We start from the raw sequence: 27,113 nt of genomic DNA on the forward strand, positions 1-27,113 counted from the left end.
AATTAAACTATGGGAATCCATATTTTAAAGAATGAGCCAAATACTAAAGCATTCACATTTTTCAAGAGAAGGACAGGAGCAGGACAGTTACTGTGCAACCTCTTCTATTTGCAAGAGTATCCACCAGTTTCACCTGTGTTAAGGGGCATTGCCTTCTGAAGGGCAGGTTTTTAGAACATGTTAGTTAGGTGTAGTTAGCAAAAGCCATAGGACCTTTAAATCCTAGCTGAGACAGGGCAAGCGCGTGCTCCCTGAGGACTCGTCATGGCCAGAAGAGAAGGAATGGGTTTGAAAGTCCCCATCTGCCCAGCAGAGTCTCATCATGAGGAAAAGCTATAGATAATGGCCTGTGGTTTGCAGTTAGATACTCCTAGTTCTTTACAATCAGGGGAATGCCACATATACCACAAGCTGAGTGCAAGATGAAGCAATTAAACCAGATCCTTAAAAGCAGTCTGAGTATACTTTGCTTGGAGCCATCCATTACAACAAGCAATATATCAGACACCCTTCATTATCAGGAATCTGTCCTGCAGGTACTGGAATTTCTCCCGCTTGCTTTATATTGGGCAAGAAGCTGAATTTTTCCCTATAGTCCCATACAAAGGATCTTACACCAGTTCCCACTGAGACTCATAAGCATACACCAAGAGACCAGAATCTGAACTTTGAGTAAGATTTATTAATAGGTTCAGGCACTCTAGCTAAGTGTAACAGTGAGTGACCTCATGGGGATAACTAACTACTGCTTACAGCAACTCAGCCATTTCTGTTAGCTGGTATCAACTTCTGGTTACCTTTTACCTGGACAATATTGTTAACAGCACATCTTTGGATTCATAGCAGTGTAAGAAGCCGCCAGCGTGGTTAAAGAGATATTGTATCATGTTTGCTTTACTTTGGTCTCCCGCATTGCCTCTGATGCAGCACTCGCTCCCCCGCTATGTTGGAGTCTCTGACCAAAATCAGGTGGCAGAGTCTGAGGCTGTGACAGTCTCTCTGGAGAGTCAGTTTGATTTTCTTCTCTGTGACCTTTCTGTGTTGTAATAAATGTAAAGATTCAGAATCTAAATCAGAGGAAATACTATTGTACCAGGACTAAAGCTGGGAAGGTTCAAGACATTGAGTGACCTGTAGTTTGGGGGCTTTTTCAGTAGATTCTTCAAGAAGAAAAACATCTCTTTGTCATGAAAATACGACTCCTTACCCTAGCTTTTGTGTGTTTCATGGCTAGGACTAAATTCTCTCTGGTGAGATTTATATTCATGCACTAAGAAACATCTGTTTTCCTTAGCAACTGCAAATTTCATAATAACCTCCCTGCTACCAGACAGAATTTAAAGATCCTGCTCAGTCCATTTCCTATTGAACATGCCTTGGTGTATTGGGTTTGTGTGGCAAGGGTTTGGTACCGGGGGGCTACAGGGGTGGCTTCTGTGAGAAGCTGCTGGAAGCTTCCCCTATGTCCAATAGAGCCAATGCCAGCCGGCTCCAAGACAGACCTACCGCTGGCCAAGGCCGAGCCCATCAGCAATGGTGGTAGCACCTCTGTGATGACATATTTAAGAAGGGGGGAAAAAAACCTGCACAACTGCAGCCAGAGAGAGGAGTGAGAATATGTGAGAGGAAAAACTGCAGACACCAAGGTCAGTGAAGAAGGAGGGAGAGGAGGTGCTCCAGGCGCTGGAGCAGAGATTCCCCTGCAGCCCATGGTGAAGACCATGGTGAGGCAGGCTGTCCTCCTGCAGCCCATGGAGGTTAACGGTGGAGCAGATATCCCCCTGCAGCCCATGGAGGTTAACGGTGGAGCAGATATCCCCCTGCAGCCCATGGAGGTTAATGGTGGAGCAGATATCCACCTGAAGCCCGTGGAGGAGCCCATGCCAGAGCAAGTGGATGTCCAAAGGAGGCTGTGACCCTGTGGGAAGCCTGAGCTGGACCAGGCTCCTGGCAGGAACTGTGGACCCATGGAGAGAGGAGCCCACGCTGGAGCAGGTTTGCTGGCAGGAGTTGTGACCCTGTGGGGGACCCACACTGGAGCAGTCTGTTCCTGCAGGACTGCACCCTGTGGAAGGGACCCACGCTGGATCAGTTTGTGAAGAACTGCAGCCCATGGGAAGGACCCATGTTGGAGAAGTTTGTGGAGGACTGTGTCCCGTGGGAGGGACCCCATGCTGGATCAGGGGAGGAGTGTGAGGAGTCCTCCCCCTGAGGAGGAAGGAGCGGCAGAGACGACATGTGATGAACTGACCACAACCCCCATTCCCCGTCCCCCTGCGCCACTCGGGGGGAGGAGGTAGAGAAATTGGGAGTGAAGTTAAGCCTGGGAAGAAGGGAGTGGTGGGGGGGAAGGTGTTTTAAGATTTGGTTTTATTTCTCATTATCCTACTCTGATTTGATCGGTAATAAATTAAACTAATTTCCCCAAGTCAAGTCTGTTTTGCCCGTGACAGTAATTGGTGAATGATCTCTCCCCATCCTTATCTTGACCCACGAGCCTTTTGTTATATTTTCTCTGCCCTGTCCAGCTGAGGACAGGAGTGATAGAGTGGCTTTGGTGGGCACCTGGCATCCAGCCAGGGTCAACCCACCACACTTGGTTTCCCTTTCCTGTTTTAGCAGTGAGCTGCTGGAAGTTCAGGAAGGTCTCATGCATACTCCCAGTTGGTATATTTAGGAGGGCTTTGGATTGAAAGAAATGGAACAGCCTTTACTTTCCTCTCTTCCTGGGTTTTCATAATTATTCTTTCCATGACAGTTCCCATCCTCAAACCAGGATTATCTTGGTTCTTTGGATGTGACTCTAGTCCTGAATATTCCTTCGGCATTGGTGCGTGAGTGTGTGTCTAATTAAGGAAGGCTTCCTCACAAGAGCACCATCGCGGAGCTGGAGTGCACAGGCGCACAAGTCTGAGTGTCAGCTCCCCACGCTCCCCCGCTTCAGGAGCACATCCTTCAAGGAACAGCGTCAGCAACACAGAGTGAAAGTTGCTCTGCTCTGGAGACGGAGGCGAAAGTTGATACGTGGTGCCGAGGCTGTGCGCTGCCGATTGTTGCTTAGCAATGAAATGTGCAGCACGTGGCGATGGTGCCAAGATACCAGAGAATTTTTTTTAAAGGAAAAAGAAAAGGGATAAGAAGGTCACACTAATAATCACTGGAGAAATGGGAACATTATCAGATACAGCAGCTAGAGAGGAGGTCATACTCCCCCAGCCTGTCTGTGAAATCTTTCCTCATTTACTTTCAACACCGAGGGACAAAAGAGGAGGCAAATTCAGTGTTTTGTCCCCACTCCTGCCTCACTGTTAGCAATCCCATTCCATTTTAGCACACTGGAATAGGATCTTCTTTTTTTTTTTTTTCAAAGTAGTCTTGCTCCTAGGTTAAAGGGAAAAAGGTAAAGAATCTGCCACATCACACCAAAATAATGGATTTAGAAAGAAAAACATGTATTAGTGTAGATGAAAACACAAATGTTAGGCATCCCATTAATAATGATTTAGCAAGGATCCCAGAGGCAGCTAAATAAAACAGGAAGGCTAGGCTGAGCTAGGCAAGCGGCTTATGATTACACTCCAGCCTCAGTGGAAAAAAAATTAAAGAAAGAGAACTGACATCCTTCACAAAGCAGAGTACAGAAGAAATGTGACTTGTGGCCTTTTGTTAATACAGTATCAACTTTAATTGAACCTCCAGGTTTGGATTCAAGTCAATAAATCTGGAGCTTCCTGGAACAATAAATCTTGATGTTAACCACAGCAGAGGTCAATCTCTGTCTAATATATGCTTTGTAATGCATTTAAAGTAGAGATATAGTATGTAGATGGTAAATTATTCATACACACAAACTATTAATGAATAAGTCAATATACGGACAAGATTTGGGACCCTTAATATTAGAAAGACGAATTAGCTCTGCAGGAATGCAGGTTCCAAATGATAGTCTAACACCATGATTACCTGGGTACTCATTCTATTTATTTCTACCAACCTCATTTGAGCCCATTTCTAAGATGAAAATTTGCATTCAGAGACTTGGAGTTTGGGAATGTGCCTCTCCCGTGTTGCACACAACCTCCGGGGATGGACTGAGATCTCTGCATGGCTTGGAGCAAGCTTTGATTCCCAGAGCTGCGCTGCCTGGGGGGACACCTCTACCCCCGGCATGGCACCAGCTCACCCAACCTCCCCACACCTCTCTCCCTTGTCTTTGTGGCAACAGCAGCAAATTATGGCAGTCCTCATATCTCCCTGCCACCCCAGGCAGCGGAGCTGAAGCTGTGGATGCTTTCCTCCTGCCCCACCAGCTGTGGGAGGGGAGAAGGCAGACCGAAGGACCCTAGGCACTGTAGCTGCCAGAAAGGAGGCTCATTTCAGATCCTGCAACTCACCTGAGCCTACTGGGCTCACAAATCATAGATAGTCCACAAACCACGGTACCAATGGACATGGCCATTTGGCTCATCAGATCTGAGAGTGGGAGAGAGCTCACAGGCTTTCTCAGAGGGGACAGGGTCTATGTGATGGTGGGCAAAGATGGGCCTCCCATGAATGAGTTGTTATTTTGTATTGTAGCCTGGTCCCTCAGCATAGCAAAATTAAAGTTAATATAAAAGAGCATGGCTACAACTAAACATTTTGAAAGCAAAGAAAGCTGTCCCATTTCCCTTCCAGTTCCTCAATGATACACAGCCAGTCCGGTCAGTCCCTGCTCGTGCATATTGCTAGAGCACATTACACAGAAATCTCTGCCCCCCCCCCCATGAAAACAAATAGCAACGAAGCCAAATAAAAGTTGTAATGTTTAAACTATGGTGCAGAAAAAGAAAAAGCAAGGCAAAACAGTAAGATACAACTTTAAGCAACATGTTACTTGAGAAACCCAGTCACAGTCAATGAGTACAGAAGACATGGGCCAGCCTGTGGCTCTTGGCTGCAAGAAGAAATGTTACAAAAAGTGAAACAAGAACAAGACATCTGCTTTAAATGAGATATGTCTCCTTTCATTCCTCAGTGAGCATGTATCTTTTCCAATAACATTCAAGGAAGTCAGTAAGCACATCAATAAGAGAATGTGGCAGTGTTTGCCAAGTGTCATTCAGACATGAGAGAGATTTAACCATGTAGCACAGCTCCCCTGCCCCATTCAGTCATTGGACTTCCTTGTTATAGCTGCCAGATCCTGAACAAACGTCTTGTCAGAAGCATCTCCACTGGTACTGTTGTCCAGTCAGTGAGAGTGCTTCATCAAAGGAGAAATAAAATCAGGGATGCAAACTTCATTTCTCAAATGGCAAGAACTTGCTGTGGTGAATAGCAGCTGCAAAACTCCACTTCTCAGGCCTTTGCTAGATTTAAACAATCTTTAATAATTTCACCTGAATACAAATCCTAACTATGAATTTAGGCAGCCTCGATTTTTGTAACGTAATCTGATTTTTCTGTAATGCAATCTGACTCACGACCTATGTGAAAACTCAGTGGTGGAGAAAAACTACAGACATCAAACAGAAGAGGTGTCTCTGCTTTGACTCCTTGGAAGAAGTATTTTGCCAGACCCTAGCATTTCCCTGCTCTTTGGTGTGCTGGGCCACTGAACTGGCAGCAGAGGGCTGCTTACAGCTCCATGCAAACATCAGTCCATGTAATCCTTGGGTCATCAAAAGCAGCTTTCAAACACAGGAGCTTTGCTCTTCTTCTCCTCTTCCCTCTCCAGAAAGTTTCTGTCAAAAGCTCCTGCCACCTCCAGCTTGAGGGATAAAGGATTCATCTGGGTTCTGGGGCACAGTGTGATGTTGTTCATGACAGCATCTTATTTGTTTCTGTGTGAAAACCACCTGATCACAGTTGTCTAGAAGACTAAAATGTATATAAAGTGTTGGAACACATCTATAAGATAAAGGTCTGGGTCTGCTGCCTATTCTGCTCCCTTCAGTGGCATTCTATGCACAGCTTTTGTATTCTGAGCACTCCTGGGTTAATTATTCTTCCTGAAATTGCCAAGGAGCAAAAACACTGCTGTGCATCAGCAACCAGACTTCTCTGGGTGTCAGCATAGATGTTCTCCGGTATCACATCTTCTTGATAGATGTAGCCACAATGAAGAGAAACATAACCCTTCAAGCAATTCAACACATTCAATATCTGAACTTCTCATTTCAATAATTTTTAGTACTTATTTTTCTTTCAGAAAAAAAGAAGGAAAAAAGGATGAGGATCGTGTAGCTATGAATTTTGCACAGCACAGACCACCTTCCATCCCGATTACACACCAGCTGCCCTACTCAGTACCCTTAAAACTAAATGACTGTCAGTGTCAGCTTCCCACTTCCTAAGTTTTCAGTATCATCTCCAACCATCCTGAAAGCTCTAAGGAGGAAAAAAACCCTCTTCCTTCACATGAGTGGTTTTCTTACTCCTTAAAAATCCTTTTATCAATAATTCTTGAAAAAGCAGTCATTATCAGCAGTCTAGTGTCTTTTCTCAAGGTATTTAGAGCTAACAAGATTTGCCACAGCCTGTTAATGCTCTCACTAGCCAGCCATTATCCAGACTAATCACCAGCTTCATGGTTAATATTGTTACTGAAATGTGGAACTTGAATTTTTAGCCATTTGACTTATCAGACTAGTGTATTTTATAAACTCATAATTAATAAGTTAAAATGAGAGGGACAGGAAGCGCTTGCTGTTTCAGGCATGAAGCAGATGTTTAAAAGTATTGTGCGTTTCTGGGAATATTGGAGCATAGGTCTGCAAGGGATCACACAGATTATTGAGTCAAGTCCCCAGCAATCAAAGACTATGGAATAATGATTTAGTCTGTAAAAAATGTATAAGACTATAGAAAGCTTGGGTCCTTCTAGGTTTGCTGTTCCTGGAACATCCGTCTAACAAAGCCCTGCTCACCAGTGACAACAAATTATTTCTCATCACTCTGTATCAAACTAAAGACTAAAAGACCAGAGGTGTCTGAATGCACCAAAGGTAAATACAAGGAAAGATCACAGATGCAAGAAATATCCAAAGTCCCAAATGAAGGTCCCTAATCATCCTATGACGTAGACTGCCGTTGATGAGCAGAAGAGTGTGCAAAACTTAAGCAAGATAAAAGGCTTAGCTATCTCAACCAAGCTGATAATTTTTTTCTGAATACTCTTAATGTAATGACAACTCTACCTCAAATACTCTCTGAAAGGCTTTCAGGAGTCAAATATAAAGGGATTTTCCTTTGAAGATTGGCAACACTGCTAATCTTGAGGGATTTGGAAAGCCAATCCATATTAGAATTACATGGAATTAGGTATCCTACCCTCTGGAAGGCTTTGAAAAGCCCACATTGAAAATCCTCCGCTCCCTATTTAATCAATGGAGAGAGGTAACTGCTATGCCCAAGCAAAGTCTCTACAGTCACAGCCTGACCTCTGCGTCCCTCCTTTGGTTGAATTAGGTTCTGGCAGCCCCAGGTAGCAGGCTGCCTGAATTGCTCATTGCTCTTCCTAAGACACCATGCTAACTGCCAAGGTCATCCTAGGTGACACAGTCAGATATGTGAATACCGCGTGTTTTCTTTTGGTCCTGGCTCCAGGTTTCTCTTCAGAAATGTTGTGGTTTGTCTATATTTCTTTCTGAACCCGTCTCTCAGAAGAGGCAGATAGGACTGGGGCAGTAACTTTAACTGAATATTTCTTGCCTGTCTTATACTACATCTTCTGACTGCAATTTTTCAGAAATACCCCAGCATAATCATTCAGGCACTTTGGAAAACGCCTCCCTCTGTTTTGTCTTGTCAAAAACCATGATTTTCTAAACAATACCAACAACAAAAGCACACAACATGCTTCATATTCTTTCTGCAGTTCTCCACATTTTATGGAATTTGGAGGATTTTTCGTTTCCATTTATACAATATTACTAAACAAAAAGATTTTTTTGTGTTGGTGGAATAATCTTTTATTTGAACTTACCAAGTCCCAGAGGACAATTTTTTTTCTTTCAGCAGCAATAACAGACCCTGAGTTGCACAGGTACTGGAGACATACCTCTGGCTTTCTCTGCTGCACCAGTGGGCTAACTCAGGTCATCCTACCCCTCGTGGATGAAGCAGGATGCTGACCCTGTACTTTTAGCTCTTGATTTATTTGTGCATGCTTATCCATGGTTATGTACACAGTCTCCACTGGAGTAATAAGAACAAGGGTCCTCCTGAGGAGTGCTAAGGCTTTTGACCTTTAGGTCACTAGTTGGAATTTAATCCAATCTGGTAGTTACTGAAAATTACTAGTGTCCAATGGCTCTACTGTGGCCTGCTGGTATGTGAGATGAGCTGATGGTTTCCCAGGCTGGATCCTGTTGGCGAGGCTTGTGGAGCCCTGGAAGTAGCTTTGCCGTTGGCAGTCTGAGCAGACCTGCTAAAACAGTAGAGGTTTGAAATGAACTTCTCCCTCTCCAGCTCAGTCTGGAAAAAGAGATATGCTGGCTGGCTCTTTCCAGGAAATTTAGTTTCTTGAAAAAGCTAGCTGAAATATCTTGTCCATGGGTTTGCAGAGCAATCTAGCAACACTTCCAAATGTAAATGATGCTTGTGAAAATGTGGTTGCATGCTAGTGACAGCGTGGGGCTTGGAAAGGAGATTGTAAGCTCCCAAGCTCAGAGTTTTATTTCACTGAGAAACGAGTAGGATGGCAGGGTTCTGGCACCCCAGAAGCACATGCCACGTTAGAGCCCACTGCTACCCTCCTCCATGTCCCTTGCTCTTTGTTTGGCAATTTCTGTTGATCACTGCCCCCAGCTGAGCTGACAGAGCTCAGGCTATTAGCTCTCAGCTGGATACAAGGACTGAAGAAACCAGTGAAGCTTTTTCTAGGCATTGCAGACAGGCTCTTACCTCTGCTCGTGCATTTTATTTGATTGTGTCATGCAGACCCTCATAGCATTTCCACGTCTCCCATTGCAGAGAAGAATTAGTTTCCCGGCTGCCTGTGCCAAGCAGCCTGCTGACAGACACAGGTCAGTGGGTGGGATAACTAGCTACCCCTTGCTGAGATGGAGGGAAAGAGAAAGATCTGATGAGGAGCTATGCATATGTATCTACATACCAGGCATATTATGCCACTCAGTAGGTTTCCCCTTCTAGCCTCTGAGCCTTTCTTTTCAGTTTTGCTGGCATCCTCTGTCATTTCCATACATCTTGCCTGGAGGTTTGTTGCATAAATGTTTTTACAAATGGGCTGTTAGAAATGCTACAACTGCTAATCTAACACTACAAAGTGGCAATAGGCATTTTATTGAATGTATATTTTCCACCTCTTGATCAGAAAGAAGACCCTTGGATTCCCACATTGCTGAACAACGATGTGCATTCTCCTTTTGCTCCTCTCCACAGTGCTCCTTTAACCTAATTCCTCCCAATAACTACAATTTCCACTTTTCAGAATTTGCTGTTGTCCTGACCTTTCCTTCCTTGGATTTGTGGTAACTGTAACAGCACTTCTGCCCCCATCAGTCTGAAAAAAGTTTGTGCCATCCTCAGAAAGCAGGTATCAGTCCAGTTCTGCTGGCCTCACAGGTCCAATTTTTCTTGCCTCCAGAGAAGTACAAATGAAGAGTCTTCCTTTCCTACCACAATCCTCATTATTATTAGTATTACAGAAATGTTCAGCCTGTGATGAGATTGTGTCCATCTACACATAAAAACAGGATCCCATAACTTAATTGACCTGCATTACTAATCACAGTTAGCTCAGCCAGTGATTAGAAGACCCTCTAGGAGTCTGTGCACAGCTTCTGAGGAGCTTGCAAAAGGTGATCAAGAAAAACTAATTTCTACATGCTATAGAAGGAGCTGTATATGTGAAATGTCTACAAAGGTCCACACCTCTACTGAGTTTGCACCTCTAAAGAACCGAAAACCACTGCAGGAGATGAAGGGAAAAACATGATGCACAAGGGAAGAGTGATACCTGCTACAGACATTTTTGAGATCTCCTGTGTTGAGGATTAATTTCCAATCATATCATAGTCCATCCAGCATTTAATAATGAAAATTAACTACTCAGTGCCATCTCACAAACTCCCACCTAGGATTTAACTCCTTTTTGAATAAGACTGCAAAGACCCAAGCAGAAAATCTCCAGAGCAACCCTGCAGCCACCATCCTCAGATCTCACTGAAGCCACCAGGAAAAGATCTTGTGCTTTGGGTGGAGCACCCTTTTACCCAGGTCAGTCTTCTCTACCGTGATTCAGTCAACACACAGAGTTAACTCTCCTTTGGGCAAAGCCTGCGATGAACACTACTGTTTCTTTGTTACTAACAAAACCTTTCTGATGGTGGTAAACTATTTGTGAAGACTGTTAACTGCAAATAGTCAACCTGCAAATAGTCAACAGCTTAGTGCATTAGCGATCAACAAATAGCCGCCGACCTGTTCTGTTTTTCAGGCTGAACAGAACTCTTCAAATTCTGTGGTTATTTGCCATACTGTAACTCTGGACCTTGGAAGAACTGTTACACCTTTAATATAATCAGGGTGAGCTTAAGAGAAATGTAATGTTATGTATTCTTTGGGGGTTTTGTTGCTGTTGTTACTTTCCCTATAATAAGTCATTTGGAAATACCTTCAATATCCCAATCCAAAAACTGGAAAAAGCATATTAATTTAAAAGATAAGCAGAACCTGAGATGACCCTGACAGGATAGGTGAATGATGCAAAAAGTTTCTTCACCACCTGCTTCATCCTCAGACCAGGCTACTCACAAAGTGTTTCTGGGTTTTGGGGCCTCCAGATTCTTCAAGCCTACTGGATACCCAAAGCATTTCAGTGGTAAAATGTCCACTGTTGCCTTGATTAACTGGAAGACTATGCATTCCCTAACAGATACATGGCTAGAGCTGGTGATCCATGCATGGGCCTCATGTTTCCATACAGCACTTCACTTCACTTGACTTAAAATAGTTCAACTTGTTAATATCATCTGCTTAGCAGTTTACATGTTAAACTCTTAGATATTGTATGTTATGTTCCAGACAGATTAAACACAGTTAGCAAAAGTCTTCAGAAAATTATAAGCTACAATGTCAAATGGAAAATTATTTATTAAAGAGTAAAAGATGGACATTAATATGAGATTTCTATATTGCATACCTAACTAGCTGAAGGAGAGGTGATACTATTTGTAATGGAAAATGAACTCCTGGGCTGGAGGGAATTTTATGCATGAAGAAGGCACAGGAAAAAAAGCACACACAGCTAAAATTTGCTGAGACATCCTTTGCAGAAAAGGTCCAGAGTGCAGTGCCATACTGCAGGGACTGCATAACCTTGAAGACTTAAGTAATAGAGGGAATTTAATAATAGACATGAAAGGTCATGCCTGTAAAGATATTCTATTACAGAAAAAGTTTCTGTTAAAAGCTGGGAGGACCCCTATTAGAAATAAGAAAGAAGAGAAAGACCTGGATATACTAGGTAAGCGCATGGTGACTGTGAAGTGCCAGTATATTATGGCAATAAAAAGACACAAGAGGAATCTGAGGATATATCAATATTTCCAACAGGGTCAAGCTCCAGGAAGGGAAATTCATCCTAGTGGGCTCAACAGTGCAAAGGTGATCAAAGGACAGAAAGCCCATCTGATAGGTTGTGAAGAAGCCTGGCCTTGGCAGTCTGCTATTGCAAGGCTGAGACACGACATGGCTCTTCTCTGTAAATCCTCCTGAGAGAAACAAGAATTATTTCCACAGACACAAGGCTGACTCAGTAACAAATGGGTATATAGTGGCCTAAATAAACTTCATATAGAAATTAAAAGGCTTCTAACTGTGAGAGGAGTGAATTTCTGGTATCGCCTCTGAGTAAAACATTTCAGCTGTTTTTTAAGACGCAATGATCAGTTTTATGGCAGGATTATTCAGAGCTTTGTAAGGTCAGTGATAACAGGGGGTTAGGCTCAACAACAAATGTTCATCTGAATCCTGTGCCCCTTGATCTGTACATCATGGTACATGCTTATGATTGCTGTCTCCTGTTGCCTTCACTCCTGTCGCACTTGGAGCACCCTGCAGAACTAATCATTCCTCAAATTCAGGGCTGAGATAGTTTCATCAGCTCTAATTTCCCACAACACCTATGTTCTACCGGAGATATGAAGCCACTGAGAGAGAGAAAAAGAGTGAGAGCCACATAAAAATTAACTTTTGTAGGACTGGATCAGGAGCATGGAACTCACTTGGTGCATCTCCGTTAGTGTTTAGCTCAGATCAGGAACACATTTATGAAGTGAATGTCCCAACTGCCCCCACTTAACTGTGTTTGACTTTATGCAGAGCTATCACACACAAACATGAACTGGATTTTTTTCAGATAAAACTAAATCAGAGGATGCACTCCAGAAGTACACGTGATGCTCTCCAACCATTAACCAGTCAGTGTTCAGTCCTCAAGACCAGAAGAGTCTGATCCAAACTAATCTGCAGTAAAACTCCAAAACGTGAATAGCATGGATGTTGGTTCCATAGCACCAATTGATTTGCCTTTTAGATCTATTCCTATGGTGCCACAGTATTTGCTTATGTAGATGAAGCCGCTATATTCTTATGAGACAAAAATGACCATGACCCCCAGAACGCATGAAATCAATGTAAAATTCATTTCTTTGGCCTTTTCTTAGCAGTTCTTTTCTATGCCTGCTCCAAATTTCCTGCAAAGTATTAATGAAAGTACTTAGTATCAAGTCAATTGAAAATTGTTCTTTTCATTTTCTTTCCTGGGAAGAGTTTAGATAAGAAAGCCCAGTGAAGCTTGTAAACAGGGACTCCATGGGAACAGACTTTTCTCAAATGCTTTTCAAAACCCTCCTTTAGAAACCTCAAGTTCATATGTGAATTTCAGGTCAGTTTGCAGTCTAACCTGAGTTCATGTTCACAGCTCTGCTCTTTTGATCTACGAAAGCTCTTACCAGACAATGTTGTCCGATTTCTGCTGTTTCCTGTTTCTGCTTCTAACCGTCCTCCTCTTGGAACTGGAAAACTAGAAAAAAAAAAGACCATTTTGTTTTATATGCTGTTGGCTTTGGAAATTCAGAGATCTTCTCCCCAATATCAGACAGTTTCTGACTGCAGGCTCTGATCCTCCAGCTGATACGGCCTAAAATTAGGCTGAATTCTATAATGCACAAAACGGGCAAATGTATTTACCCTGGGTCATTCGTTATTTCTGCCTGATGCCGTGGAATCTCCAGCAGATGACTGCACAGTATGCATTGCCGAATTATGCAGATAACAGATGAATTTTAGGGTAGTGGCTGCCTTAAGCAAACACTATCTTGCTATTGTGAATTTAGTGTTACCACTATTTTGGCACTTTTCTGTGTTTATCTGCTTATTTTAAAAACAGCAGTATTTGTTTGCAATGGCATTGTAATACCCTCATAATCTTAAACCATAATGCCAATAAACCACCACTGACATTGTAATGGCTCACATTACCATATCATTACAGATGTAAAAGTCAGTCCCATATACCTCCTACAACATCAGTATTGGTGAGGCAGCCATTAAGATGTCAGTGGTAGAGCAGAGAATCACCATTATGAGCTTAGTCAAGATAATAAAACATTGCTAAAGGTATCTACAGGGCCATGCTCAGCAGCTGTTTCCAAATATAAACCTCTCAGCAGTTTAAAAATAAATTTTAAATTAGCCAAATGCTCGAATCCACATTAAGAACTGATGTTTATGTCAGAAAAAAAAAAGTCCTATTTAAGACTGCCAGAGGTTGGGGTTTTCTTTAATGCCTATTGTGAAAAGGCACCTTTTTAAAAAATATTTCAGTGTACTTTAAATCACTGAAAAATTGAGGGACAAGAATTTTACTCTTGCTTTAGCTGTAGATGTCTTGTCCTTTGTTGACAGTAATGCAAATGCCCTGCTTAAAATGAGAGCACACCCAGGTTGTACATAACAAGATTTCACCTACTATAGCTGAATCCAGTGGTGAAATACTTCGCACATAGGAATTTATATTCTATAGCATACACAATTGATTATATTCAGGCCTTTCATTGCCATTAGTAAAATTCAAAGTCATATCAGACTAATCTTTTGCATGAGATTTTTTAAAGCAATACAATACCAAGGAGACTAATGAAAAGTAGTTAACAGAGAGTCTGGCAAAAGGGAGAAGTTACTTTAATTTGGAAAGTATAGAGGATTGAGACTGGCAAGCACAAATGGGAGTAAGGGAACGTAATGCACGCAGCAACCCAAGCACACTAAAATAAGAGCATTCACTGCAATAGCAGCTTACATTTATGGACATTGCATTCATGAATGTGTTGAGATTATGTTATATAAACATAATCATGCTGCTGGATTTCTTTATATCTTGTACATAAAAACCAGAGGTCACTCTTCTTAAGTGAATTTTAGCTGTCATAAAATCCAGATAACACATAAGAAAAATGTAACTGGAGACTTTGCTTCCTCTCCTTTTATTAACTAGTCTTCAGGAGCAGGCAGTGGAGCTCTCACCTTTATTGCTCAGCCTTTATTGAAGCAGGAGAAACCTCGGTTTTACCGCCACTTCTTAGATGGGTAAGTACTTGACAGGGTAAAGATGTTCTTGAAATTGGCCCTTCATCTGACAATATGCGATAAGGTAAGTGTGGAGTATCATTAATATACAACTCTCAGGACTCCATTTTTACAAAAGATTACATTGTCAAATGGGGAGTTTGACAATGCCAACTTTTTAACAGTCTATCAAAAATCTGCAAAAACAATGGAAATTGTGTTGGAAATGCCTTATTTTTTTCCAAATTATTTTTCCTAAAATCACTGTGAAACTGGAGTGACTAATTTTCAAAAGCCTGTTTGGATCAGTCAGTTTTCCAGCGATAAGGCAAGTCTGTGAGGGCAGAGGAGATGACAGAAGGAATTTTGGCTCTTTCACTCAGGTGATGTAATTTTTATGCTTTAGAAAGCATGTCGTAACTATTGTTTTCAACGTGATTTATATTCTATGCAGGTGAATATAGTCGTCTCTTCAGATTCATGGTACTTATGACCTTGACTCGGGATGTAAGAATGGAAGATGATGGTCTTTGATTATGGCTATATACACACCTGTGTTTGTGACTATCTGTATGGTCATATATGCTGCTGAATGCATATTTAGGAAGAAAGGCAAAACAGAGATCAAGCATAATTATTTGTCTATAAGAAGTACAAGAGTTGTATTGGTCAGACATTTAAATGCACTAATAACTGTGAGCACCGTATGTTAATGACAATTTTGGTTTTATTTCCAATATAATTCTTATTATTAACTTCCACATACACTATTCTCTCTCAACACCAAGCATCTAAAGCTTTATCACTATTGAATTAATGAGTTTCTTAATTCAAGCAGTCCCATCATTGGAGACATTTCAGCATATGCCTTTCCTCCTTCAGTCAGAGATCTAGATTTAGACGCAGAGGGCTTTACACCCTGCATTGTGAAGGGCAGTTAACCAAAGAAGGTCAAACAGATTCAAATACAGGGTCCAACTCTTCCACATCATCCCTCCAAAAGATAAAATGTTTAGACACTTTTCACCACTAACTGTTTTGCAGATGGTGTAAGACTTAACAACACAAACTTCAGCTTTCTGCAGATACCAGGCATAAAACCTCTGTTTATAAATTGCCTTCTCTGATGGATAATCTTAGGAAAGCCAAGCATTCTTTTAAGAATTCATAAAATTTGAGACAATTCCAAAAATACAAAGAAGAGGGCTTTTTGCATCTTTGACAGGTGGAAGATATGTACTTTGGAAAGAGGCTGCTTTTTAAAGTATTACTAAATTTTATGTATGAATAGAATAAACTATCTCGTATCTCTTAGAAAGTTCTGGCATAACTTTTTAGCTGTGTTTCATTGAATGCTCAGGAAACGTGCCCACAAAGCTCTCACACTTGGATAACTGCGGTCATTTCCCAAAGTAGATAAAAGCATTTAGGACCTTTCAGTGATGAAATGGTGCTAAATTTCGGAGCAGGTGTTTGTTAGCTGCCCCTGCTCTGCCAGCTCTGGGGCAGCACATCATCTTCCTGTTTGTGAAGTCTGAGGATGATGAAGGTTTCTGCGGGTCAGCAATGGGCTTAGTTGAGAGGAGATAATTGAAATGGATCTTAGAAGAAAAATCAGTATAGCCGAGTAAGGTGATAGCAACAATACAGAGCACCAAGCTCATCTGTACTTCTGTTGCAGGCATTCATCTTGTAATGGCAAAGGGTCCCTTCCCTCCCCAAATGTCTTTATAGCTATTTTTTTAACTAGGTAGGATTTTATCAGCTTTTCCACTCTTTAAACATTGTCAGTTAGTGCTAGCCAGACTTCACAGTTAATTGTATTCTAATCTACCCAATTAGTCCCCTATTCCCACAAAGACTTACACATGTGGTTAATTTAAAGTTTAACGCAAGTGTGAAACTCTTCTGTGCCTGAGCCTGCCTGCTTCTAATGAGTGAAAAACCAAATGCTTTTCTTCCTCAAATCCCTCCTCGAGAGCCACAGCTTTCTCTTAGCCTTTCATCATTAATCTCAGCTCTAGTGTTATGCACTATCTCACCCATGCCTGATTATTAAACATAATAAAACAAAGTGAAAAACAAATCCAAAATAAAAGCCAAAGGGAATCAAATTACCTGATGGCCATGCTTTGTAAATAATGGCTCTTTCATGAAACAAATTCTCTTTCTTTTGCTTTCTGTTGTTTCCTTTCCTCTTTCACCCCCTCTGTGACCCTTCTTAGCCAATGTCGTAATTCATTGTGTTTTCTGTCTTGTAAGCATCCTCGGGCAGGGACCTTGTCATCTCAGTAGTCTGCACAGCACCATGCACCTCCAGAGAAGTGTAAATATTAATATACACACATTCACATTCAATGAAATCAAAAGCTTTATTTTTCTGAATCAATAACTTGCTCTCTCTGGGTATGAAACAGTAGTAATCCATGGCCATGAGCTTTAATCCTTTTGAAAAGTGCTTTCAAATGGGACTTTCATAAGCAGTATGAAAAATACATGCAAACAAACAAAGGTACAGCAGAGCTAGTAAAGCGCTGGTTTTCTGCATGAGCAGTGTTTATTGACTTCCACCCACAAGGAAAAATGCTGTCACCTGCTGCCCCTCAACCCACTCCCAACAATGTTAAACTCTGTGTGGAAAAGAGTTTTCCTAACTGGCCTTTCCAAACGTTTGAATCCGCTTAGCCTATCGTTTCTCCTTTTCTCTGCTGTCTCCTTAATGATGTTAAAACATTACAAAAATGCTCATAAAATAATTGTAAAAAATAGAAAATAAGAGATTTATGGTATTTCTGTGCAACCTCAGTTTCTCCTCCCTCCTGCCTGTGCCTCATGACCCAAGCTTCGATTGCAAGACCGCACTTTGATTTTTTACAAAAATCCTCCAACTTCTAGCAGCCAAGAGGAAGGGTTTTTACAGACCAATCACCCTGTGAGTGTAGACGAGGTGTTGAAGCAGATGGCGAGGATCATACCTGCATCACAGGATGTCTAGCATGACCAGACTAATGAATGAACTACATCCCTGTTAGGCAAGCTATATATTCTTTCTTGCCTTGATTCACTATTATTCTCTGCACTGCATGGACCCAGGGTCCTCTGGAAAAAAACTTGCCTCTGACTGTGTCATTGTTACCCTAAGCAGTTAGCCAATTTTCAAGGGTTTGGTGGGTTGTTTCTGTTAGAAGAAGAAATTAAGGAAGTTAACAGATATTTGTCTGGTCTAAGTCTCTTTAGCAGGAAAAAACACGAACATTGTCCTGTTTCTATGAATGCATACAGGATCAAATATCTGTTCGGCTCTCTTTCCACTCTGCAATGTGTCCCCTAAATATCACTGTTAATTTTATACCAGGGTCATGTAGTGTTTTACCAGCTGTTTCTAATTTGTCTTTTTTTCTATGCAGCAGCATTTCTTACGTTGGGTATAGTGAGGTACATCCATCCCTGCCACAGCCTTGCAAGCATTGGTAAACTTTTTCTGTGCCTCACTTTCCCCTGGCACTGAGCAGGGCAGCCCCCGCCGCAGCCCACAGGAGCTGGAGCAGTCCTCTCCACAGCAGTCCTCAGCAGGACTTTCCTGCTGTTCCCAAAGTTACTTAGACAGGCACAAGGCAACTCAGGCAGGAAAAGCAGTGCACGGGAGAAAGTGAGAAAGTCCCAACGCCTTGGCTGTCCTGTGCTTGTGCTGCTGAAGTGAGCAGTGGGAATTTATTGTACAGTCGTGTGCTCCCACCCTCCCTCACGCTAAAGCTGAATGAAGCAGATCTTTATCGATCAACAAGTTAAGGAGATGTGTTGCAGAGCTGTTGTGCCCTTGCTTCTGGGCAGTAGACCCCAGGGGAGGTATCGCTATCTACCTAAGCTCACAAAGATGGCCATAGAGCACCTGCAAAGCAGCACACAACAGGAAATTAGAAGGCTTTTCATGACATAATGGCCATTTGTTCTGTTTTCAAACATACAACTAAATGGTCTCATCTTCTTAGTATTCTCTTTGTGATGAGTGATCTGTACTGTTCTTATGTTGTATTGTATTGTTTTCTCAAGTCTCCATTACACACACACACACACATTCACGAAAGTCTGGTACAAAATTTTCTATTGAGAAAATTGGGCACATCAACTAAAAATCACTGGAGTAACCACTATTTCTATGTATAAAGCGTACATTTTCCCCGCTTCTCTCATACACCCATTTCCCCGAAACAGTAAACTGTAAAACTGAAAATGTTCTTGAAGGCACGGCTACCATATATCAGACTGTCATCTGATTATTTTTGGTGGTTATTTTCTGGAAATTTTAGCTGGGAGGAATTTGAGGGAAGGAAGAGATTGTTGCATTTGCTGGACTTCCAGACATGTGGCAACTTATGGGAACACCTACACAGTAGCTTCATCTGACTAGCCAGAAATCTGGCAACCTCAGGGTCTGCCAGATTAACGACATGTGCGGTACACAGATGGTTCACACACATGCCGTAAGTGTGATGTGAACTGGAAGTGTCAGAGTAGCTATGCACAGATTTAGTCCATGAAATCCCACAGACAAACAGCAGCCTCACCTGAGATACCCTGGCTCAATGTCTGTGCCAGGTTCGAAGGTAGCTTTGGGCTCTGGGGTACAACAATATTGTCTCTTCTATTTATTCCATAAAGAAACAAGATCAATTTTGTTATTTATTCTGAATTAATAAGGCTTCAGTGAGGCTTTGCTTACTCCCAGCATAATACAATTAAACATCGTGTCATACTGTAATAGGTCTGCCCTGAATGAAGCTGCCGGTATGGTGTTGCGTTTTGGATTTGTGGCTAAAAAAAGTGTCCATAACACACTGATGTCTTGGCTATTGCTGAGCAGTGCTTGCACAGCACCAAGGCTTTCTCTCTTTCCCACTCTGCCCTCCTGTCCCCCCACAGTGAGGATGCTGGGGATGGGCAAGAAGTTGGGAGGGGACACTGCTGGGAGAGCTGACCTAAACTGGCTAAAGGGATAGTCCATGCCATATAACATCGTGTCCAGCAACAAAACTGGGTTAGAGGAAGAAGGAGGTGGAGCAGCTTTGGCTTCCAAGGCAGCTGTTGCTCAGAGGCTGGTTGGGCATTGGTCTGCTGGTGGGAGGTGATGAGTGATTACCTTTGTATCACTTGGGTTCTCCTCTTTTCTTCACTTATTAAACTGTCTTGATCTTGACCCACAAGTTTTCTTGCTTTTGCTCTTCCTGTTCTCTCCCTTCCCCTGCTGGGAGAGGTGGATGAGTGAGCAGCTGTGTGGGTGCTTTGCTGCTGGCCAAGGTCAACCCACAACTCATACCAGTCTGTGCACAGGCAGTGTGTTGACTGGGGCAGCACAGCTTGTATCAGTAACCTTATTTCTCACATTTCAGGTGGGTTTGAATGTGCAACCTCCAAGCCCAGAATTGTACTTGCTTTACCAGCTAGATTGCCTCCTTCTTCACCCACCAGCCCTTGTGTTTAATGATGCACACATTAAACTGGTGAGTTTGGCATCTATGTGTTCATTGCCCTGTAATACTCAGAGAAGGGTCCTGGGCCTCATCTACTTCCATCCCCTACTTCCCCAAACTCTCATAAACATGTCATTGCCCTGCTATCATCTATGTGCCCTAGCTTATAGTTACTGTTTTCCTTGCCCTTCCTCCTAATCATGCTTCAGTACCTCATGGGTGTCCCCTGCTTGTCCAGGTGCCTGGCCCCAGGATCTGTTCCTCACAAGGGATCTGATTCCCACCATCCTACCTCATAGTCCTTCTCTCCACAACCAAGCATCAGCGCTGGATGCAGAGAGGCAATGGTCCTGCTCCCATTCCTGTGCCCAGGAGCACAACTGAAAGCATGTGTTAAGTGACTTGACTTACCTGTAGGTCCGTGACCTGCCAGCCATCATGACTTTATCACTAGTTTTAAAATCTTAGGTCTTCAAGCCACTGATCAAAAGTGAATTTCTTATTTCTGTAGGATAACCAAGTTTATAGCGCTCTTGGGTGAGGGGGGATTCTGAGCAGATAACCAAGTAATTCTGAATAGCTCCAGTACCAGAAGATGACTGCTTTTAAGGCATGTATTTCTTTACTTTTATAGCTCCCAGAATTTTTAAGCCCATTTCTTTTTTTTTTTTTTGTGACCTGAATCATGAAATTAGTTTTTATTCAAGGTGCTGTTCACAATCAGTCAAAATGTAGTTTACTAGGAGATTCCTACCGAAACTCCGTTTCACAGAATCACAGAATCACAGAATCACAGAATCATTTAGGTTGGAAAAGACCTTTAAGATCATCAAGTCCAACCGTAAACCTAACACTACCAAGTCCACCACTATACCATGTCCCTAAGCACCACATCCAAATGTCTTCTAAATACCTCCAGGGATGGTGACTCAACCACTTCCCTGGGCAGCCTGTTCCAATGCTTGATAACCCTTTCAGTGAAGTAAAATTTCCTAATATCCAGTCTAAACCTCCCCTGGCACAACCTGAGGCCATTTCCTCTTGTCCTATCACTTGTTACCTGGGAGAAGAGACTGACCCCCACCTCTCTACAACCTCCTTTCAGGTAGTTGTAGAGAGCAATAAGGTCTCCCCTCAGCCTCCGCTTCTCCAGACTAAACAACCCCAGTTCCCTCAGCTGCTCCTCATAAGACTTCTGCTCCAGACCCTTCACCAGCTTCGTTGCCCTTCTCTGGACACGCCCCAGCACCTCAATGTCTCTCTTGTAGTGAGGGGCCCAAAACTGAACACAGGATTCGAGGTGCGGCCTCACCAGTGCTGAGTACAGGGGCACGATCACTTCCCTAGTCCTGCTGGCCACACTATTTTTGATACAAGCCAGGATGCCATTGGCCTTCTTGGCCACCTGGGCACACTGCTGGCTCATATTCAGGCAGATGTCAGCCAACTTCCCCAGGTCCTTTTCTGCCTGGCAGCTTTCCAGCCACTCTTCCCCAAGCCTGTAGCGCTGCATGGGATTGTTGTGGCCCAAGTGCAGGACCCAGCACTTGGCCTTGTTGAACCTCATACAACTGGCCTCGGCCCATTGATCCAGCCTGTCCAGGTCCCTCTGTAGAGCCTTCCTACCCTCCAGCAGATCAACACTCCCACCCAACTTGGTGTCATCTGCAAACTTACTGAGGGTGCACTCGATCCCTTCGTCCAGATCATTGATAAAGATATTAAACAGAACTGGCCCTAACATAGAGCCCTGGGGAACACCACTTGTGACCGGCCACCAACTGGATTTGACTCCATTCACCACCACTCTTTGGGCCCAGCCATCCAGCCAGTTCTTTACCCAGAGAAGCATACGCCCGTCCAAGCCATGAGCAGCCAGTTTCTCCAGGAGAATGCTGTGGGAAACCGTGTCAAAGGCTTTACTGAAGTCTAGACAGACAACATCCACAGCCTTTCCCTCACCCAGTAGGTGGGTCACCTTGTTGTAGAAGGAGATCAGGTTGGTTAAGTAGGACCTGCCTTTCATAAACCCATGCTGGCTGGGCTTGATCCCTTGGTTATCCTCTACATGCCGTGTGATGGCACTCAGGATGATCTGCTCCATCAGCTTCCCTGGTACCGAGGTCAGGCTGACAGGCCTGTAGTTCCCCAGATCCTCCTCCCGGCCCTTCTTGTCTACAAGACACATTTGCTAATCTCCAGTCAGCAGGGACCTCCCCAGTTAGCCAGGACTGCTGGTAAATGATGGAAAGCGGCTTGGTGAGCACTTCTGCCAGTTCCTTCAGTACTCTCGGGTGGATCTCATCAGGCCCCATAGACTTGTGAATGTCTAAGTGGTATAGCAGGTTGCTAACCGTTTCCCCCTGGATTATGGGGGCTCCATTCTGGTCCCCATCCCTGTCTTCCAACTCAGGGGGCTGAGTAGCCAGAGAACAATCGGTCTTACTATTAAAGACTGAGGTGAAGAAGGTGTTAAGAACCTCAGCCTTTTCCTCATCCTTTGCCGCTATGTGCCCTCCCACGTCTAATAGAGGCTGGAGATTCTCCTTAGCTCTCCTTTTGTTGCTAATGTATTTGAAGAAGTGGTTTTTGTTGTCTTTTACAGCAGCAGCCAGATTGAGCTCTAGCTCGGCTTTGGCCCTTCTAATTTTCTCCCTGCACAACCTTGCTACACCTTTGTAGTCCTCCTGAGTTGCCCGCCCCTTCTTCCAGAGGTCATAGACTCTCCTCTTTTTCCTGAGTTCGAGCCAGAGCTCTCTATTCAGCCAGGCCGGTCTTCTTCCCCGCTGGCTTGTCTTTTGGCACCTGGGGACAGCCTGCTCTTGTGTCTTTAGGACTTCCTCCTTAAAGAATGTCCAGCCTTCCTGGACTCCTTTGCCCATTAGGGCTGCCTCCCAGGGGACTCTCTCAACCAGTCTCCTAAACGGGCCGAAGTCTGCCCTCCAGAAGTCTAAGGTGGCGGTTCTGCTGACTCCCCTCCTCACTTCTCCAAGAATTGAAAAATCTATCATTTCATGATCACTATGCCCAAGACAGCCTCCAACCATCACATGGCTCACAAGTCCTTCTCTGTTCCTGAACAAGAGGTCCAGCGGGGCACCTTCCCTACTTGGCTCACCCACCAGCTGTGTCAGGAAGTTATCTGCCACATGCTCTAGGAACCTCCTAGACTGTTTCCTCTCTGCTGTATTGTATTTCCAGCAGACATCCGGCAGGTTGAAGTCCCCCACAAGAACAGGGGCTAGTGATCATGAGGCTTCTCCCAGCTTCTTATAGGATAGTTTGTCTGCCTCATCATCCTGGTTGGGTGGTCTGTAACAGACTCCCACCACAATATCTGCCTTGTTGGCCTTTCCCCTGATTCTTACCCATAGACACTCAACCCTATTGCCACCATCATTAAGCTCTAAACTATCCAAACACTCTCTAACATACAGGGCTACCCCACCACCTCTCCTGCCTTGCCTATCCCTCCTGAAGAGTTTCAGCAGCATTAAACATACCAGCTCTTTTTAGAATGAAGTTCAGCCTCTCTGAAGGCAGCAGGAGTTTTGTCATTGATTTCAATGGTATAGCTTTCTGCCTTTTCATATAAAAGAATCACTTACTGCGGAAAGCAGCTGAGATGCTGAGGCTTGGCTTTGGATCCTGATTGATCTCCAAATCCCTTGTGCAATCACCCAGGCAGCTGAGCTCTACTGTAAGTCCAGGAACAAGGATGAATTCCATTCACCCCCCAGAAAGAGAACAAGGATAAAAAATGTTTGGAGGATTTAAAGTCTTTAGGGACCAGAACAGTTCATTCCTCTCATTTCCCTTAGCTGCTATTGTAAAGGTTTCCTTCACTGTGAGGCTGATCCAATTGCCACTGAATGTCACAAGCAAAACTGCAAGTGACTTGTAAGCCAGAATACACTGGAAGGTTATTACTATTATTATTAGACTATATAGAAATGAATTCTGAAGAACTTTTTGGAAAAGATGTGTTCTCTCTGTACTGTCACCTAGCCTGAAGAAGTTCCAGCTTTCAGCAAAACACAGAAAGACGGCTTCAGAAGGGTCTTACTGGCTCCCGTTTTAAGGGACATCATTTTTGCCTTCAGTGTGCCTGGTAATACTCCCTGACTTCAATGGGCTTTGCACACACCCTTCTGGTGATAAAAGCAGTCCTACACCAATAAAACACCACGGAGACAGCTTAGTGACAGCACGTAGGAGAAGTTCACCCTTACTAATTAACCCAGATTTTCAATGTTAGGGTCTTGCTGCAGCACCAAGTACATCATAGGACTGTCTGGGGAAAACAATTGCAAAGAAAAATATTTAATTGGAATTTGCCAAAAAATCCCCCAACATTAAAATTTTTCATAGAATCACTCAAAACCAACAAATTACTGAAGGTCTGAAGGTGTGTGTTCTTGGACAATGGTGCTGGTGCATTGCCCACCAGCAGTCAGTGTTTCAGGGCAATCGTTTTATAACTTTCCCTGTCCCATGTCAGTTCAGTGTACATGAAGAAAGAGATTTTTGAAGAACATTTTTTAAGTTACTGCTGCTCGGAGGCTCCAGAGTAGGAAACTAGCATTGCAAATAGAGACCACACTGATGTTCCCACACCCTATATACTTACTGTTCATCTTTTCTCATTTGCTAATTTGCCTGCCAGCCTGGGAGTCACAAATATTTCAGTTACACTATTTGAAACATTTGCATAGTCAGGTTTCTTCATTTCTTGCTAGACAGTGAAGCTCTCTTCCTAAGCGAAGTACACACAAGCCTTTTCCCTCTGGGTAAGTGTCCTCTTGTGTGACAGAGAGGTCAGAAATCTTATCACTCAACCTTCTAACTCTTGCATTGCGTCAAAAGGACAGTCAGCAATCTTTTGGACAGCGGATTAAGAAGTAAGAAGCTTAACTAGAGAGTCTCAGAACATGATTTTCAGTGCCACACTAGTCTGCTTTGAAACAGATCTCAGTGTACATTTTCAATTATATATTTTTTAAAATTCAGTACACAGGGAGTGGTCTGCTTGCCCTTTCCTTACACAAACACGTTTACCTTCTGCTAATGGGAGTAGCAGAGGCATGAACAACATCTGGGTTGTAGGCACTAGGAATCTTCGGAGTCCTCAGCACTCCCAGCTGCGTTACTCACAGTTTTCGCACACTGCCAACAAAAACTCAGAGAATATTTCCACTTCATTCTGCGCTTTTGCTTTGGAGATGTAATGAACCTTCTTTCAGTCAAAGCCAAATATTTTACTGTGGATGTAAATTTTTGCTAATGAATGAATAGCAGACATACATTTTTCATTTGATAAAGACATGCACTTAACGTTGTCATTTAAAAAATGTATATTCATATAGCCATTTAAAAATAACTGGCACCATTGTCATAATTATCTTTTCATATGTTCAGCAGTGCCAGGAATTAACTATGAATGTAAATGTAATCAAGCATGCTACCACACTTTTAATAAATAAGTCAGTTTCTATATCTCTATTGTGCTGGGAATGATCTGTGGTTTGCTCTTAAAGAAGCTAAGGGGAGTCTTTTCGCAGCTAACAGGGATGTTGGTTCACTAGTGTACCACATTGTACTGAGTCTGCTGAAATTCATGGGGCAGATTAGCTCCAAAAAAAGGCATCCAGCTCCAGCTATGGGAAGAAAAAACAGTATTTGTGTGCACCCTCTCTCATAGATGTGGGGAATGGAGGATTGTCTGGGAATAGTGTGAAAGAATGGATTTCTTTGGGGAGGTACTAAGCAAGTTCTCAAACTCCCCCATTAGCACAAATGCTCTCTATGTTCCTACATCACACAACGTAATTGCAGCCTTTTATCTATATATCCCTTCCCCTGATCTCCCTGCTTCAGTCTCCACCTGTCAGATGAGGGACACTTTCGCTAATGGTCTATGTATCTTAAGAAAAAGCCCTCAAAGTCATGTGCACAATAGGAAACATGATATATGATCAAAACACAACTCACCATGACTTGATTATTTCACTTTGGTCTTGCCTCAGCTCCTGCCTCTCCTCATCTATTTCACAGTGCCTTTTCCTTCTCTCAGATTCTCACCTCCTTGGAGGAGCAAGTGGCTTTAGTGAACAAACATATGACCATAGGTCCTCTCAAAAACCCTAAGACTGCTTATCAGCAAAAAGACATCAGAAATAGAAAAGGTGAATTGCATAAAGGTAATATTATTTCCTTAGTATGTGTTGGAAAAATGCAAATATTTTCTTTCAAAATATATACAATGCTCTCATGAAATGCCCAGCTGAGAATCCAATTGTCCTTCAGAAAAGGCATAAGATAGATAACCAAAATTCAGGCAAACAGGCCTGTGCCTCAAAGAAAACATGCTATGGAAGGACTTCCTTTGGGGTTGAAAGAGCATTTTACTCTCCAGAGGCATTTAGGTACTCTGTATTTCAGCTGTGAGAAGGGCAGTTAGCAGTTAGCAGCCATGTGAGCACCTTTCCACTAGAAAAGGGGCTCATTAAACCCAGGCCACCAGAAACCTGTCACTTAGTAACAGCCTTCGGAGCGGAATAAGACTGGATGCTGTGCTGGATTTTGACCAGTGGCCTGAGGGTAGAAGCACCTCTGTGTCCTAGTATCAGGTATTATTTCTCGCTGATTTGACAGGGAGACTGCTCTGTGTTCTGGCATACTGAAAAGCAAAGACCACACTAAAAGTTTAACCGCTGAATACATCCAACAGGGGTCTAAAGACCCAAGGCACTTGATCAGGTAGGGCTTGCAAGCAGGTTCAAGTAATACAAATCATTGTAAGGAGAAAGTTATGCAAACTAGTAAATCCCTTACTATGAAGCTACTGATCTCTGTCAAAGAGTTCCAGATCATCACTGATTAAATTGTTCTCTTTTTTGTCAGCAGGTTTTGCTTCTTCATGTATATTCACTACATCTCCCACAGCTCACAGGGGTCATCCACAAGGTCACTGGCAGGTAATGGGGAAGACTTCTCAGCTAGGAGAAAGGCAGCTGGAGACAGATGCCAGGGTTCTTCATAAGTCTCCTCCTCCAAATTCAGGCACCA

At 43.1% G+C, this 27,113-nt stretch overlaps 1 long non-coding RNA gene across 2 annotated transcripts in view; it reads right to left on the reverse strand.

The window, feature by feature from the left end:
• Nucleotides 1–27,113, reverse strand: part of LOC142404600 (uncharacterized) — a 55,994-nt gene that overhangs the window by 15,933 nt on the left and 12,948 nt on the right. For both annotated transcript variants that reach the window (XR_012773907.1, XR_012773906.1), the window contains 2 exons: nucleotides 16,696–16,891; nucleotides 12,963–13,033 (listed from right to left, as the gene is read on the reverse strand). This is a non-coding gene — a long non-coding RNA (uncharacterized LOC142404600). The remainder of the gene's footprint in view (nucleotides 1–12,962; nucleotides 13,034–16,695; nucleotides 16,892–27,113) is intronic.

This window comes from Mycteria americana, chromosome 1, assembly GCF_035582795.1.
Source record: "Mycteria americana isolate JAX WOST 10 ecotype Jacksonville Zoo and Gardens chromosome 1, USCA_MyAme_1.0, whole genome shotgun sequence".
Classification (NCBI taxonomy): domain Eukaryota; kingdom Metazoa; phylum Chordata; class Aves; order Ciconiiformes; family Ciconiidae; genus Mycteria; species Mycteria americana.